Source organism: Lagopus muta, chromosome 10 (assembly GCF_023343835.1).
Source record: "Lagopus muta isolate bLagMut1 chromosome 10, bLagMut1 primary, whole genome shotgun sequence".
Lineage (NCBI taxonomy): Eukaryota > Metazoa > Chordata > Aves > Galliformes > Phasianidae > Lagopus > Lagopus muta.
The window spans coordinates 4,147,192-4,164,571 of NC_064442.1; positions in this window are offsets into that span (position 1 = coordinate 4,147,192).

Below are 17,380 nucleotides of genomic sequence, written 5' to 3' on the forward strand. Positions count from 1 at the left end.
TGAGTCCTTAATAAACTAGTTTGATAACCTGATTTCCAAGCTAACTGGTATGAACTTACCTGTGAAATGCAATTCTCTGTTGGGTGTTCTTTAATGAGACCACTACAGTACTGCCTCTATCTGGTAGCCATTCTGTACCCTGAGGCTTGCAGTTTGGTTTAGCCTCAGCACCAACTACAAATATTATTTTCATTCATATGGCCCCAACTCAGTAAAGAGAAAAAAAATAAGCATATGCTTAAGACCCTGAGAAGTCAACTTCTCACATGTTGAACATTAAGTATAGTCTTATGTCCTTCGTTAAATTCTGGGCAGAAAGATTGGGATTATTTAACTGCTCAGAGCTAAGCATGTTTTTATTTGCTTTGCTCAATTACCACTATAATGATCTCATTCTGTTTTGCAAATTCCAAAGCTCCCTGCTTCAACAACCATTATGGTTTTTTTTTTTTACTCAGCAATGATTGCTAGAAAAGTTTAAATTCTCCATGGATTTAACTGCAGTGGTTTACTGTCCACCAAATCCTTTGCTTGTCACTGCCATTCCTGCAAGCCCGGATGAAAGGGCAGCAGGAATTCTGGACTACAGACAGATGCTGACCTACAATTCTCTGATCACTTCAAGCTCTGATTCATAACCATACTGGATTAACTATGGTGGTACAAAAGAGTACAGGCCCAGCTCTCTGCTCCCTCTTACCTTCAAGGTTACTCTGTTGGAAGTCATCTTTTCAAGCACTGTAGCCCAACTCAGCAAGGAATAAGAATGTTCTCACAGCAACCAAGATGGTTGTTCCTGAGGATGGAATAGTGGAAACATGATCAAGCCCTCTCAACTCTTGAAAAACCTGCATTTCCAAAATCCTTGCTCTATTTCTCAGCCCAATTCTTACTAAATGACGCAGAAGGAAGCTGACTGATTTCAAAGGGAATTGGAAGAGTCATGGAAGAGTTGGAAATATGAGTTTCTACAGCTAAAAACCATATGATTTTCAAGACTGTTTTTCTTAATATTAAGCAGAATGTCTTTGTTCTATATGCTTATGTGATCTTCACAATCAAAAATGTATAGCAAGTTAGAGATGGTTATATTTTAGAACTACATACTTAGAGCAAACTAGAGTACATTATATTAGTCCTCAAACAAGTCTGTTTGCCAGAAAGGATAGCAAATAAAACCTGCAGCTATTGTTCTGCAGGAAAACGTTAGTCTTGTTAACAACTAACCACAACATATTTTTGTTTCTGCTCTTTGAGTTGCGCATCATTTGCGCTATTGAGTCTATTTCCACAGTTACTTCAGAGCTCCGTACTCTGCACATCTAATCCCAGCACCTCACAGCTAATCATGCAATCATGCATCTCCCCAATTTGCTGCTGCCTAAAAATATGAAGTGACCACCCTTTAAGCTGGCGTTAGAAGTAGCTGCTTATTGGCAAAGAATCAGAGGTTATGTTGGCTCTAACTCTGGAGTGACCAGAGACAGGAGGGGTGCGCCTTGCTGCCTTTGCCACACAGTTGCACAGGGCAGACAGATCTTCTGTTTTTCTCCCTTAAATGGCTGAAAATCACTGATAACTACTCTGAAATCAATGGAGCTTTACTGCTGTTTGCTGTGCTAACACAAGACGTGAATTTGCCTTCAGGTCCGGTTTCTGCCGAGCTGAATGTTCAGAGTGCTTTGACTTCACTCACCATTTGCTGATATTAACTCTATATATTTTAAGCAGACACTTGCAGTTTCTCAGATGTCTTCTCTTTCTCATTTATTAGTCAAGTTATATTTTAACGGTGCTGAGAGATTTACTGTCAATATATTAGATGTATTCATTTCAGTTAAGGCAAAGTCCTCGTGCTAGGATCCAAATGTTGGACACATCTGTTAGCAGGCCAAGGAATGACCCTGTATTTTTATTATTTTTAAACCTGACAGCTCACACATTTGAAAATTGCATAAAAATATGTAGCTTAGCAGCTCTCTCTTCCCTTTGTACTATTTGCTCACATCCGGATCCATTTTTTTCCCTGCATCAAGGTGGGGGAAGGAAAACCCCATATCAATTGGTCTCTGTGCCAGCTCACATTTAAGGAAACCCCCAATTTTTCATTTCAAATCAGCGGCCTCTTTCTTTGATCCAGGAGCCCACAGCTGGGAAGCTGCCGTGACTCTGTTTCGCACTTCCCCTGCTCCGAGCCCCTCATTGCGCCTGGCTGAGCTGCTCCCACCAACTCGGGCAGGGTCACCTCTGCTCGGCTCTAGCAGAACCTTCTCCTCCCTGTCACCAACGCAGCAGCCATATTAATCACACTCAGCCCAACTCACGTTAACAATATGTCAAACTGGCCCGTGGAATGCTTCATCTACTGTAACCAGAAGATTCACCTGAAGACCTGCTGCTTTGCCCTGCCACTTCTGTCTGTAGGACAAAACAGAGAGAAACCACTTTTCCTCACTTTCTTATTTCACTGTTTTTCACCTCCACATTTTGTTTTTTTTTTATTGTTTCTCATATTGTTTTATTCCCTTATAATCGTTGGGAATTCAGTGAGTGTGAACTACACTTCTGCCTAAGGAAATGCTTACTCAGTGTTCTCCCTTTCATGGTACATGGGCCCTTGCTATTGATGGCACTGGGCTAGGGGTCGCTGGAAGTTCCTTTTGCAATAATGCCAGCAAATCAATATAGTGACTTTGTAATGCTTGTACCTGGCTATACTTTGACAACCTCTTTTCTATTTTTATTTTGAGCTGTTTAGTTATCAGAGAAGAAAGCCAATTTTAGCTGGACACTGTGGATAACTCTCCCCTGTGAACACATCTGACCTCCAGAACTGTCTGGAAGAGAAACTGCTATTATCTGGTCAGGATGGTCTTGTAAGTCATAGGCTCCACCCTGTAAGACTGGATCTTGCAAGCCAAAGTATCTAATTTGCTCCAGAAAGTGATTTTTTAACGTTGCCTTTCTAAGACTATTTAAAATTTTTTGTATTATTATTATTTGCATATCCCATTAATAGATTCCAATCACTCTCACCCTGAACATTTTGCCATCTACTCCTGATGTAAAAAGGGAGTATAGCCCAGTGCAAATCAGAAGCGCAGACTCTCCAAGCCTCTTTAGCAAGGCATGAGTGATTACAGACCGTTGCTGCCAGAAGATTTATTCAGAAATTCCAATATTTATACCTTTTTCATCGTAAGTGCTCTAATACCCACTAATTTAGGTACAATGGCAGTCTGATGGGAGGCTGTCAAGATGTATGTGGTGTTATCTGGCTCACAAGGTTGGGCAGAATCACAAGGCAGTATTGTTCTGTCATGGCAGGAAGAACACAGAACTATTTCACTGTTATTTTTAACAGAGCCAAAGTGCAAAGTATTATTGGCTAGTAACATAAAGTGACAAACTGTTAATACATTTAAGGCCCTTATTCAACAACACCCATAAACATATTTCCGACATCTGTATTTAAAATATCTGTTTTACTTCAATAGGTTTTAAGCATGTGCTCAGAATTAACCTCTATGCTTTTCGTGACATGGAGCTCTATGTAGGTAAAATAATACCTACTGTAGGAGCATAGCCAAGATCAAAATCCAAGACTTCCCATCCTGCAGGTACTATTCAATACGTAAGACTAGAGGTAAGGAGGTAGGTATGCACTGGCAGATTATGAATAGGCCCAAGATCTCAAAGTTACTGTTGAGAGCTGGTTTGCATTAAACAGACTTCCAGTTGCTCATCACAAAAAAGCCTTTATGCAATTTCTGAACATCCCCATTTTACGGCGTAATGCACCCCAAATAAAGAGCTTGGGTATGCCACTCAAGCAGTAGCATCTGAGCGACCTGGCACCCACAGAGTCCTCTGTGGCAGTCAGTGCTAACACCGAGCATTGGAGGATCAAACACAAGAAGGAAGGCCCTTGCTAGGAGCAGCATGAAGAACTGCTCTGTTAAACGAGGCTCCTCTTTATTTTTCTCAGTAAAATGCTGGGGACTGAGACTCTCTTCTGACAACTGTTAGAGTTCCTTTTGCCTGTAGCTTTTCCTTCAGAGGTTCTTCCCTTAAAAGAGAAAATTAAACTTATATTTGTACTAATAGGTCCAATCATTCATAAAAAAAACTACATATGATCTGGGCAATAAGAACTCAGTCTTTGTTTATTCCTGTAAAAAGGATATATAGTTGCAACCTCTTATTTGTCTGTTGTTTGGCTTTTTTCTGTTATTAAAAATAAGCAACTCACTACTAAAACACAGAGAAGCAAATTAAAATATCCATTTCTTATTGGAAAATGGATGCCTTAAAATGAAAACCAAACCATGCCTCCCCTCCCCAGTAAAATACTGCCACTGCAACTGGAACTAATTTGCTGGTAGCCTCAGAAAAAAAGGAAATTTTTCAGTTATGAGGAGGGAAGACGTTTGCTAGATAGGTCAGAGTCGAAGTAACGTGACAAGGCAATCTGGGGTGCCTTGTAGGGCTCCTGGCTGCACATGGCAGGTAATGGTCAGCCTTCAGCTCTCCAGGCTGTCAATCGGACACTATTCACACGCACTAAATTCACTTCAGTATTTAAAGAAGTGGCATTATTGATTCTTTTCACCCCCCTTTTTGTGGCTTGAAGGCCACTACAGGCCACTGAAAAAGAAAAAGAGACACACACATGCATATACACAGGCAGCAAGACTCAAGGAGCACTTTAGCACTAAGTAACAAGTACTAAAATAAGTGACCTAGGTGCAATTTTTTTAAATGAAGGGATAGTAATATATGGCCCAGATAACACTATATTTTCTTTATTACACTGAACTGTGCTTAATTGACACAACTCTGTGGGAGGATTAGCTTTTATACAAATATCCACATTTTATTGAGCACTGCTCATATATTTCTCTTAATGTGACTTTGCAAATAGGTCATTGCACAGTCATATGCTCAGCAGCAGTACTTAGATGTTTAGAATTCATTGATTTTTTTTTTAATGCTGAAATCACCAGAGTGACGGATGGTTGCTTAGATATATAATTCTTAACCAATGTCTGCTAACATCTTCTGACTCAATTATAATTATCAGCTGTAGTTTGTAACTTATATATATATATCTTCAATTGTGATGTGGAGATGGAAAAACACAGATGATGAATGTGGACAGAATGACTCGGTGCCTAATTTAGAGGGCGGGTTGCTTTCTGAGGTGAGCGGATGAAAAACTTAATGGAAACTTCATGGCCTTCTGTTCCCTTTGGGTGAGCTCTCCCCCCAGGGATTTACAGACTACCTAAGTGTTAGCACATTTAGCAGGTTCAAGGCCAAATTTCATTTTGAAATGAAACCAAAAGTGGCATCAATTTGCAGCGAGATTGCAAACAAAAGGAAGAAAACATTCAGGAATATTCTGTGACCAAAAAAAATCGCACAACATCTCAAGAGGACCATAGCCTCCTCATGCTGTAATAGATCAGGAGTGGGAAAGAGAGCCTGCATGCTGGAAATGAAAGGTCTGCAGTAAATCTAGATGCAAGGTTTGCCAATATGGCTCTCAAAATTACTGGTTCACTGATGTATATCCTTGGTCAATACGTAGGATATTTTCACGTAAAATACAAAATGCAAGATATATTTCAAGTGTCACAGACTAACTCCTGCCCTAGATCACCAAACCATGACTATACAGTGCAAGACTAAAGGAAGCACTGCTTCTTTGTGAGACAAACAAGGGAATAATGTGCTTGTCTCCATTCATGTTGCCTTGTGCTCTGTGGCTTCACGGGAACACTGTGTGCTAGCCAAGGGGGTGACTACATCTCATACTCCACTCCAAGCATAAAAAGTGCCATCTGTAACGTTTGCTTGAGGAAAGAGCTAGCTGCTGCCACCACAAAATGCACATGAAACATCGCCCACAAATATGAAGCTTCAGTTAGCTGCAAGGCATTGGCAGGTCTGCTAAAAAGGCAGTTCAGAAACCTATGTGGTGACCAGTGTCCAATTGTTACTCTACAACATAAGGATAGAATTTTTCCTAAACACAAGGAAGAAATAAAACTAGTGTACAGCATACAAAACCTGTCATGATCTGCATATTGATAGATTATATACACCAAAGGAGAGGGCTGTCTCCCAACAACAAATCATCATTGATTTACACGGTAATACCAGTGAATCACATCAATTTGGATGGTGAACCATATACCTACATAGAGCTCAGAACTGCAGGCTTACAAATCTTATCTGTTAGTGTTTCCTTTAAAAGTACAGAGAAAGTACTCAAGTCAGAGAATCATAGAATTTTCAGGTTGATTTTGAAAGATCAAAACCTACTTTAATAGTCCTTACAGCTACAAAGGTAACTAAAAACATCAGATCTGAAAACATCAATCAAGTTTAAATGTAAGATTCAGAATCCACAGGGCAAAAAAAAAAAAAAAAAAAAAAAAAAAAGATGACTATGACATCTGTTAATTGTATATCCTACTTTCTGAAGAGAAAAATAATGTGATCCGAAGGTGTGTAAGCTGGGGAAAGAAGAGGACATACTTGATAAAAGTGATCAGTTCAAACAGGCATTGTGAAGACAGGAGGCTGCATAGAAGTGACTGTCTATGTTCCTCCTACCAGTGGCCTAAAGGAAAAGCACAGTCATGGGGATACACACATACAGCAGTATTAGACACTAGAGCATCCACCAAAGAAACAGCAGCTACAGGAAAATCTGTTGAAACTGGCAATCAATTATAAAAAACAAATCATAAGGAACTAAGTGTTTATTTTGCACCAGAAATTACGAGACTAATTGTCTTAAAAAAAAGACCGGTCATTTCAAAGCCAACCTCATGATTTTTTGGAAGTTTAGGATTGGCAATGTTCTTACTGCAATTTGCAAATACCACGCTGAACAGTATTGCTGTGATACAAGTAGCAGCTGTAGAACCAGAGCACTAAACTTTTAGATTGTCACTAAAAAATAATTATGCGTACAGCAACCTATAGCATCACTGCATGTGTCAGTAAAATACAACAGGTTAGGGTGAGAAATATAACAACAGAGGGATCAAAGCAAAAGAGGAGAACAGGAAGGTGTTACTCTGATCAGAAAGATTTTGCTGCTAGAGAGACTTAAGAACATCTAATTGATACCGACCCACTGGGGCTTCAATGCGGATAATGCACATTAATAAAGACAAGTCTGTTTTCCATCAAAACTATCCAATAGAACTGATATATACAAGAGTGTCATTTGTCTGCAAAGAACATGCACAAATAAAATCTAGCCTGTCTGCAGATTACGTGCTTAACAGACACGTGCTCAGGATCTCACTTCTGGTTTTCATAATCCAGTGAGTGCATACTTATTTATTGGTCTCTGGATATGCCAGCGATTGGATCCTTTCCTCTGTTCTAGAAGATTCATATGGACCTACTGGTGAAAGGTTCCCTCCCCTTGATTCACCTCCTCTCATGCAGGTACTACCTGAGGTTGGGGAAGCACCAGTTGGTGCTGGGGACATCCTAATCCTAATGACTCCTTGCCTTCCCACAGTTCTCTTGAGGATCTCTGATAGGCATATTTGGTGTAGTACCCTTTGTCTGCCCTGCTTTGCTTGAAGAGCTGCAGGTAGGTGAAAAAGCTTAGAGAAGATAGGACATTCCTCTGACATGGACTCTTGGGTTGTCTTGAAGACTGGCAGATGTAGCACTGGAGGTTAACATGGATAGCTTCTGGCAACACTCCTATTTTTGTTGGTAGAAATAAGCCATAAGAGAGTTACAAATCAGTTTATACAGCCTACAGTACGTCCCTGCAGCCAGGCTGGTTACTCCTTGGACATCCCCAAGGACATGACTGAATTTTGAGTTGTTTTCACAACATTTTTGCTGAAAGTGAACGGAGAGTTCGATCCTCAGTCCATTTGTGTTTCTTACCGAAAAGATTCAATGAAAATGCCAACAGTGAAACCAATAACCAAAAAATAATAAATTAATTAATTAATAAGATAATCCCAAGCAACCTAGTTTTCTTGTCCCCTTTCAGTCAGTTTGGAGACGAGTCACTCCCTCTTAGATATACGAGAAGCCTTTTGTTGATATCATAGTGCTGACAAGTGTAATAGTGACAGCAACATCATATGAAATTATAGCAGAAATCTTCCTTTCAGCAGTAGGTCTTGATAAATTGGACATACTGATTCCTGCTATTTGTTGCAAGGTAGTGTGGCATCTCTCTTTTTTTCTCTAACAGGCGCTAATTATTGAGCATCACATAGCGTAAAATATAACAGCTGTGCATACTGTCAGTGCTATATGGGCTGCTAAAGGTGTCTGTGCATGCATATGCCGATGTGTGAGCAACTGACAGTGGGTGGTTTTGCTGTTTGCTTTATAAATACTTCTGAATAAACTGGATTATTCTGCAGGATGGTAAAAATTCAACTGGGTTACAGCTCAGTTAACAAGGAGAAGCCAGTTTCTAGAATGGCTGTGATGATTTTATTGCAGTGCTGGGTAAAGAAGCACCTTTATTACTGCTGGGCATGGTGGGGGAAGAAGCTAAGGTACATGGAACTTCTTGTGGACTAATGACATTTTGCCATTTTTTGTATGCAAATCTCACAAATCCCAACTAAGTTATTAGCTTGTTTTCACGAATCACGCATAGGAAGTTCCAGCACTTGAAATACAGGAGAAGAAAAGAAGGAAAAAAAGAGAAACCAGAATCTTGATGTGCTATTTTAAGCTTTTATAGGCAAGCCGTGTCAAATAGCGGGAACAGTTCACATAGCAGGTGAAAGTTGGCTGCCGAAAGCTTTCAGTCCTAAGAAACTTTTTCCTCTGTGAGATGATTTAAACTGTAAACCATAAATACTCCGGTACCTCCCTGACCAAGATAACAACCTCAAAAAAAAAAAAAAAAAGAAACCCCTAAAAATATTACTGTGACCTGTTTTGTGGTGAGGTCAGGCTCTTAATCAGTTTCGGGGTATAGCTCTTGAAACGAGAATGAAAGACTTTCTCCCTGAATAGTTTGCTCTCCTCAGGTTATAGTGAAACAAAATATGTAAAGTTTTTTGCTTCTGAGTGTTAGAGCTGCTCTTTTAACTTTCCTTTTAAGTTGGAAAAATGCAGTGAATAGAATCATTCTTTTCAACTCAAAACTTCTTCATGAAGGGTTGAGTCTTTTTTTTATGGTTGCACTGGTACTAACACACCAGCTTCAGGTGACCTTTACAAGTATCACATGGAGGCTTTATCCTGATTAAAATGGTTTTCTACACAGAAGGGGAAGGCCTGTGACACCACTCCGAACAAAACCTCTGCAGGACAAGGTGTAAAAGGATAAAATATATTGCTTCCTCTAAGAGGAATGGAAAAAAGGACCGAGAGATTCTGAATAAGAGAGAGACATGAAAACCTGTGTTTCATTTTGATTAATTCTGCACAGTTCTTCTTTAAGCAAATGACTAATGTGGCCTTTGACCCACCAGGAGAATTCTTTTAGCTCCATCCTTCAGGAAACCCAGAGAAACAGTGCTAGGGTTACACCTAATGCTGACCTACCTCATCCATCTGCTTTCAGTGAGCAAATGTCAAGTTCATATTCTTTTCCCATCGATGAAGGGGCAGGGAAAGGAAGAGGGAGGATAAAATTGCTGTAACTTAATACTGGCATCAAGATTTATTTACTGTTGATCGCAGCTGGTGAACTTTTTGTATCTTGCATATGCGCAAGGTTGTTTGGGTCAAGGTGCATATGCCAATGTGAGAAAGGCAGGGGAAAAGAGCAGGAGAAGGGAAGGCCCGAGGATGCAACAGAACAGCAAGGAAAGAGAGGCTCAAGAGTAAATTTATAGTTATGTGATCTGAGCCCAGAGGGAGGCCTAAGCAAGAATGCTCCCTGACCGTAAAAACGCACTCGCCGGTAATGGCTGCTAATGGTGCAGGGTGATTTTACTGAGTTAGACACTGGGGGGTGGCGAGGGCAGACGTTCGGGAAGTGAGATGATAGTGGGGTAAATGCAACAAAAGGCTGCAGGCGGTGAAGTCGTGCTTACAGCTGTGTGCCCTGCTTCCGCAGTCACCTTCCAACATGCACAAGTAGCAAAATCAGGAGGCAAAAATAAGAAATAGAAAAGAAAGGGAGAGAAGCACCTAGGAAATATGATGAGGAACCCAATGGCATTTTGTGCTGCTAACGTGCATGACATTTCAAGAACTGTGCTCTGCATTTTTCCTACTAATTGTTCTGCCCTTTTGCTCTCCATTCACAGTGTGTGCCACAGCATTCTGCCTGTCTGAGGACAGCACTGAGAAGGCAAGGGTTTATAAGAACTTTGGGTTCACAAGTTTCCCCTTTTCAATTAGTAGATGAATAGAGAATGTATAACATGGTTTCATTTTTGACTGCACATTTTTAATTAAAATCTCTTATCTTTTTTTTTTTTCCCTCCTTTCTGATAAGTTCTCATATACTGAACCCACACTCACACCACTATACGGAGTCCTTCCAGCTCCAGTGCTTGCATTAATCCCCTGTGGATTTGGTGGAACAACTGCATTACAGGCATCTACAGCTCTGATAATCATCAGCAAGTGGTGATGCTGGCTTAAAGATGCAAGGTCACTTGAACACCACTCCTCAGTATCCTGCAGCACTTCTTCCCAAGGTGAGCCAGTTACTCGCCATTATAAGATGACAAAACACAGAAGCTTGCTGTGATTGTGTTTTCCAGACCTGTCATCAAAGAAAGGAAACTGCTGCCTTAGAGCAGTCTAGAACCTCTATCTTTTTATTTTGAGTTGAAGTAACAGTCATAACTTAAGATCCACTAACTGAAGAGATCACTGGATCACATCCAACGTAAGTAAATAGATTTCAAAGATTTTAATATATTTTCTCTTATTTTCCTCTTGATTAATAAAAATGCATTTAGATGGTAGGCAGCTTGACCTAGTGCTTGATCTAGCAGTTGGCAATCCTGACCAGAGCAGGGGTTTGGAACTAGATGATCTTTGAGGTCCCTTCCAGCCCAAGCCATTCTATGATTCTATGGTTAAATTGCATTTCTTTTCAATGAATATCTGATGATACATTCTAATTGAATCCCAGCTAAACCTACGTTATATCAGTATGGAAAAAAATATGCTACAGCTGAATGGCTGAATGGAGAAAGGTTTTTTTGTTGTTGTTGTTGTTTGTGTTTGTGGTTTTTTTTACACATAATAAAACCTCTGTATAACTACTTATACAGTTATAGTCTGTTCCCAGAAGTGTAGTTGTTGCATTCAAATATATTTCAGGGCCAAAATATGTTCCATGAATTTCAGCATAGAAGCATGGAAGTCAATTAAAGAAGAATACCTTCCAACTTGGAGAATTCCTAGCTTTCTAGGTACAGCATGATATATCACTCTTCTCTCTTGTGCTCCATCATTATTTTTTGGTACATAAACATTCTGGGATACTGGTAGATACACATACGTATTTTGTGTATGCATAAAGAAGATGTCCAAAGTTAGTGACAGCTTTCAGGGTGCATATAAATAAGAGTGTCTGTAAAATAACTAGAATATTTTTTTTCATATTTACTATAGTATTTTTAAGGGAAGAACATATGATTTTGTTTCTCATGTAATTTGATGGTTAAAAATGAAGAGCATTCAAAAATTTGTAACTCACACCAATCTCTGTTATTCCAAATAGACATTACTTCATTTCTCAGGACTGAGATTGTCCTGTACTTGCCTGGTCTCTGTGCTATTCTTTTCTTTTCTATTTTTTTAATATATATAGATATGAGCAAATTTTAAATTAACATAAAATCTGTCATTTAATTTCTGACTAGACCTTTTAAGCTGTGCATAAGAGTGTCAAAATAAACTTGACACGTTTTCTTTCATTCTGTACCACTACCTAGTTCAACTCGTTTGCAAGATACAAGCATTCTGTGATTTATTAAAGCAGAAGAGAGTATTTTATCTGTACCTGATGCATTGGCTTCTTTACAAGTTCATATGGTCTTCTGTTACAGGTTGGAAAAGAATATTCTCGTCACAGGTGAAGATCATGTTAAGCCTCTTGAAGAGCTAACTGGAATAAATGTTGTTGATTCTTAAACCATACAGTTGGTTTTTTTTGTGTGTGTTTTTTGTTTTGTTTTGTTTTGTTTCCTTAAGGAGCACACTGGTCAAACATACCAAGTGCCTCTTGTTAGAAGTTATCTCTTTAGAAATGAATTTGCAAGCTGTAGCTTTGAAGCGCTTGGATCGGCTCATGAGCTCCTAACCTCCACGTCTGGCCTTTGAGCAGAACTTGAGAGAGGTGGGGGTGGAATGAGAGAGAGAAGGAGAGAGAGAGCAAGCAAAAGGATGAAGAAGAAAAGCAGAATAAATCAAAAGCAGCTTTCTTGGTAACACCAACATCTCAAAGGCCAAGTGTAAAAGGACCAGGGCTCTAATGATATCAATTAGGCTCAATCCTCTATGTCATTTTAGATATATTGTACCCGCTGAGTATACTTAAGTCCATATGTATAAGGTCATTTACTGGGTCCAGAACATAACAAATTATCAGCAAAGGCTTTTTTTTTTTTTTTCCTTTTCTCCTTTACACTTTCCACTTTGTGAAATAAATTACAGCTCATAATGGTTTCATGTTGAGAAGCTAATTTTACTTAATTTTTTCTTGCTATAGCAGAGAAATGATTATTATGTCAGTGCATATGCACAATGAACAGAAAAAAAAAAAAAAAAAGAAACAAAAACTTGTTAGATTTCCTTGGATAACTTGCCTAAGACAGGTGACTTCCTTTTGAGATGTCATGGTATAATTGGTATCAAAGATGCCAAAGAGATAGCCTTTACAAGACATTATCTGCCTTGACTAATCTTTTTCAGTGTCCCTCATTACACTGTAGGTTTCTTCACAGCAGTATAATTGCATATTCGTTCTGAAGGGAAATAGTAAACTGCAAAGAAAGCAGGGTAAGAGTCTTCAATATTGTCTGTTTGAATCTTTTGGCAGCCCTTCAGAAATATGCCATCTAGTTCTATCAGCAGCATCTCAGGATGTGGTGACCACCTGAAGGCACACTTGAAGGCTGACAATAAACTTGTGCTGCTCCCTACACTTTCAGTAACAACGGGCTTCATGCTGGATTTGCCATCATTTTTCAGTCCCTTGGAGAGGAACCGTGCCAATTTGGGCAAACACAGCAGAATCTTGTTACATAAATTGAGTCAGTTCAGATTGTCGCTCAACTGTGCTTTTCATGATTAGGCAGAAATGCTGTCTTTACTGAAGACATACAATTATTACTTATCATGTCGAATGACAATGCCATTTCCATTGGAAAGTTAAAGTGAGGTTGTTTGATCGCGTACAAGATTAGATATATGAAGCTATGCAGAAGCACACATCTCTCATTGAGCACTGGTTTCCCACTGCTACTGGATAATATTCAGTATCATCTTCACAGGGGTTACTTATGTCTGGGCATTCTGCGTGTACCCCTTATGCCAATTAGTGCCAATGAGAACTATTAAGTATCGATCAGCTGGAATAGGAAAATCAATAGTGTGGTGGCCAGGGCACTCACCTCGGCTGTGGGAAACCCAAGCCCAAGACCTTGCTCTAATGAACGCTCAATTATTTATGCAAAGTGGAAAGCCCCATCAGAACAGATTGAGGAAGCTTATCCCAGAATAGCTACCAATGTGGGGTCAGAACAGTCATTAGGGATGGAAAAGGTTGATAAATTAGAGTCTATGGCCTAACCAGAAGTTCTTCCCTGGAAGAGACATGGAAGAGACAGCTTTTTTTTTTTTTTCTTTTGTTAAGTGGCAAATTTCCAACTCAAGTTCTAGCTGGAGTGAGTGGGCACTTCAACTAGCTCTTTTTGCAAGCTCTTTCTACTACTCCCCAGTTTGTTGTGTGCCCTTCATGCTCTCTGGGGAGAAGCAAGGCACAACTTAAGCTATGGATGCAAATTGTAAAGGGTGAGAATTCTTCCTCATGGATTAGAATTCCTTCTCACACTGCTGTGACTCCTAGGTTTTTGTGCAATAGCAAGCAAGGGTCAGGGCAAGGCCCTCAGTGTTTTGACATATAGCCAGAAATAACTAGACAGTTGGCCAGAGGACTCTTGATTAAAAGCCTTACCATAAAACTCTACAATGAAATTTTTATCACCATTTCTTGTCGCTAAATCTTGGTTTCAACTCCCAACTTGGCTTTTTCCACCAGCTTGATAAATGTTATGCAACCCAGAATTTACTTTTACTTACACTCTCCTTCCTTACGTTGTCTGTCCCATTCAGGGCCTGCACATCTGTTTTATATTTATTAATGTGGGAAAAATACCCAGTATTTTTCTCCTCTATATTTCTCACAGTTTAAATGCACTAAAAGGAATACTCAGGAAAGAGAACAGCCTTCAGTTTAATTCTTTAGAACATGAAGTTTCAAACATTCCTCCTTTCCTTCCTCCAGAAGATTTCATTTTATATTGCTATTCAACGATAGCACCCTTTGTGCCTCGTGTCTACTTGTACATTGCTCTTTCAGGAGACTGGTCCATCCTGCGCATGTCAATGTGCTAATATTTCAACCTAGATCTCAATAGGTGCAGAGATGGTGGTTGCTCTTCTAAGAAGTATAGACAGGCAAATTAGACAGGGGTTCACAAGTCACCACTGATCATTTACCTGGCCATTATCACTTGTCAATGCCTGCAGCCAGCACGCTAGAAATGTAGCACAGGAAGCACGCAAGGTAATGGCTTTTCAGATCAAAATAATCCTGTTTGTCTATGAAGACAGATGCAGCCATGATAATTACGGGCTTTCAAGGTGGTGCAAGCTCTGCCCTGTTGCATGATGAGCTGAATACCGAGTAACAGCTATAGGCTGTGGATCTGTTTCTACCTGTCAGCTAAGTCTACCTCTCCTCTCTTCTCCTAGTACAAAGTGGATATCTGCATGCCACACCTAGATCGGTACAGATTGGTAGCACGGTGTAGTTTCTCTCCTCCTCCTGTAAGAATTAAGACCCCCAGCTGGAAGGTTTCATCATCCCCAAATAAGATGGCTGCTCAACTCAAATACAGTTTCTCAAAAATACAGTTTGCATCTACCACAATTAACGTGGAGGGCATTAACCTCCCTCGTGGTTCTTTAGCTTGGTCCTTCAAAGAAACATCTAAGGTCTGTGGGGAAAAAAGGGAGACATTTATGCAAGATAAGAGGGCTCTTAATCCTTGATACTCCTTGGAAAGATCACACTTCCTTCACTTACGGACATGGAAGTGTTCTAGGGATAAATAGAGTCAAAAAGCCATGTACTACCTGATAGAAAGGAAACATTATGTCTTTAATGACCAAAGACCAGTTTCTCTTCTTTTTTTTCCTACACCACATCTCCAGTCTTTAAGATTTGGCCCTGTACTGATATTTCCACTAACTGAATCTGAATACTAAAAAGTAACACCAAAGCCAAGCAGTAAAGGGTCCCCACATGTCTTTTGATTTTTTTTACTTTTTTTTTTTTTAAAAGCTTTAAACTGATGAAACAATCTGATAAATTAATTCTCAGGTATGAGCATAATATAAGATGTCCTTTAGGAGTTGGGAATTAGCCCAAGAGCATGAGGGATACAGTGGCAAAGGGCATGCTTTAAGAATACCAAAAAAGATTTTGTAACAAATTAAGCTGGAGATGAAGCTGTGCCTGATGTTACAGGCCATTATTATGCACAGTTATGAAACACTGGTATGCATTAATAATAAAGATCAGTGTCGCCTTCTAGGGAAAAATTGAGCATTCTTTTAATTAACTTAAATTTTTCATCAAATTGATTGAAAAGCTCTCATCCCTCTCTACTTTCATGTAGCCCTACATTTTATGCCGTAGGCTGAGAGCAGTTTTATCTCAAATACTCTGTGTTTTTGAGAGAGCCCATGTGGTATAAGTTTCAAAAACAAAATAAAATAAAATCACAGCAACAACCTAGAAGCAAGCTGGGGCATGAAATGTGAAAAAAGTAAGTAGCAGCTTTCAAGTAAATCACTTTTAAAAATTTTGTGTTTACCTTAGAAGGGAAGAAAGAATATGTCTTTTCCCTCAAGCTACAACAGGGCTTTGTGGCTGTGCTCAGGAACAGGGGCTGGCAGAGGTCAGGGCTGAGCAGTGGGAAACAGGGAGGGATGCTGATCTCCCAATGACTAACAGATTCTGCTCGCTGCAGTACAAGCGATGAAAGCCTCTGGCTCTGCTCATGTATCATGAGAGCAGGAAGACTTCGCTAGAGGGTCTGGATGGGATATTGCTGGATCTCTTTTGAGGTACTGGTTGGAGCTTTAGTCCAGCACACCTGGAAGGCTAAAGCAGTTTCTCTGATATGACCTCACTCTCCTGCAACACTGCAAGGGGAGAAAGCAATGCAAACATATTTGGCTTTCTCTAACTGAAGCCTGCTCAGAGAAATTTTCTGCCTTTTTCTGTCCATGGAAATCCTACCCCTGGAGATGTCATATAAGAACAATGCACTTTACATACACCTGCTCCACTCAGATTCATGCACAGCAAGGTGACACGAGGAGGTGAACTCTGAGCCAATATACTCAGTTGTGTTGTGCAAGGAAGGCCCCAAAGCATGGGGTTCAGTTGCTACTCACTCAGGAAGGCTCAGAGTCCCATTACACCACCTTAGCTGTGCCAAGTGCACTCAGGATATGCCTACAGCGACAGGCACAAACACCCAGGCACCTTGTCTGGCCTTGGTGGGCAGTGCAGGTTTGGAGAGTTTGTCTCACAAACCATGTCACTGGAATAAGGCAATACTACACCACAGTCTGCAGGGGAGGCAGCAAGAGTACCTGCCTACAAACACGTACTTGGTGAAGTGGAAGACCTAGACATTCATTTTGTACCTTTTGTCCCCTACACTTTATGCTGAATGCATCTCAAAAATGAAGTGAACAGGTCACACTTTGGTGTCTGCATTACGTAGATCAGTATTCAAAGCTAATCAATAGCAGATTTTCATAAAGATGAGCATTAAACCCTTCCAAACAATGAGTTGAGAGAAAAAAGGAGTGAGGGAAAGGGAAAGAGAAATGGATGAATAAAATATTTCCTTTTTTCATGACAGACATGTTGTTTCACTGCTGATATTTCCTCTGTGTTTATGCACTCACAGTTCTTTCCTCTCCATTGCCTATTAGCACTTCGCAGTAACCAAACAGAAACATTTGATATTTTAAAACAAGGCCTACAGTCATAAAACCTTACCATGTGAGATCTGACAGGATCAGCACAACATAGGAGTTATCAGCCTAGAAACTTGTATGGGAAATTACTTCTTTACCAGAAACCTCC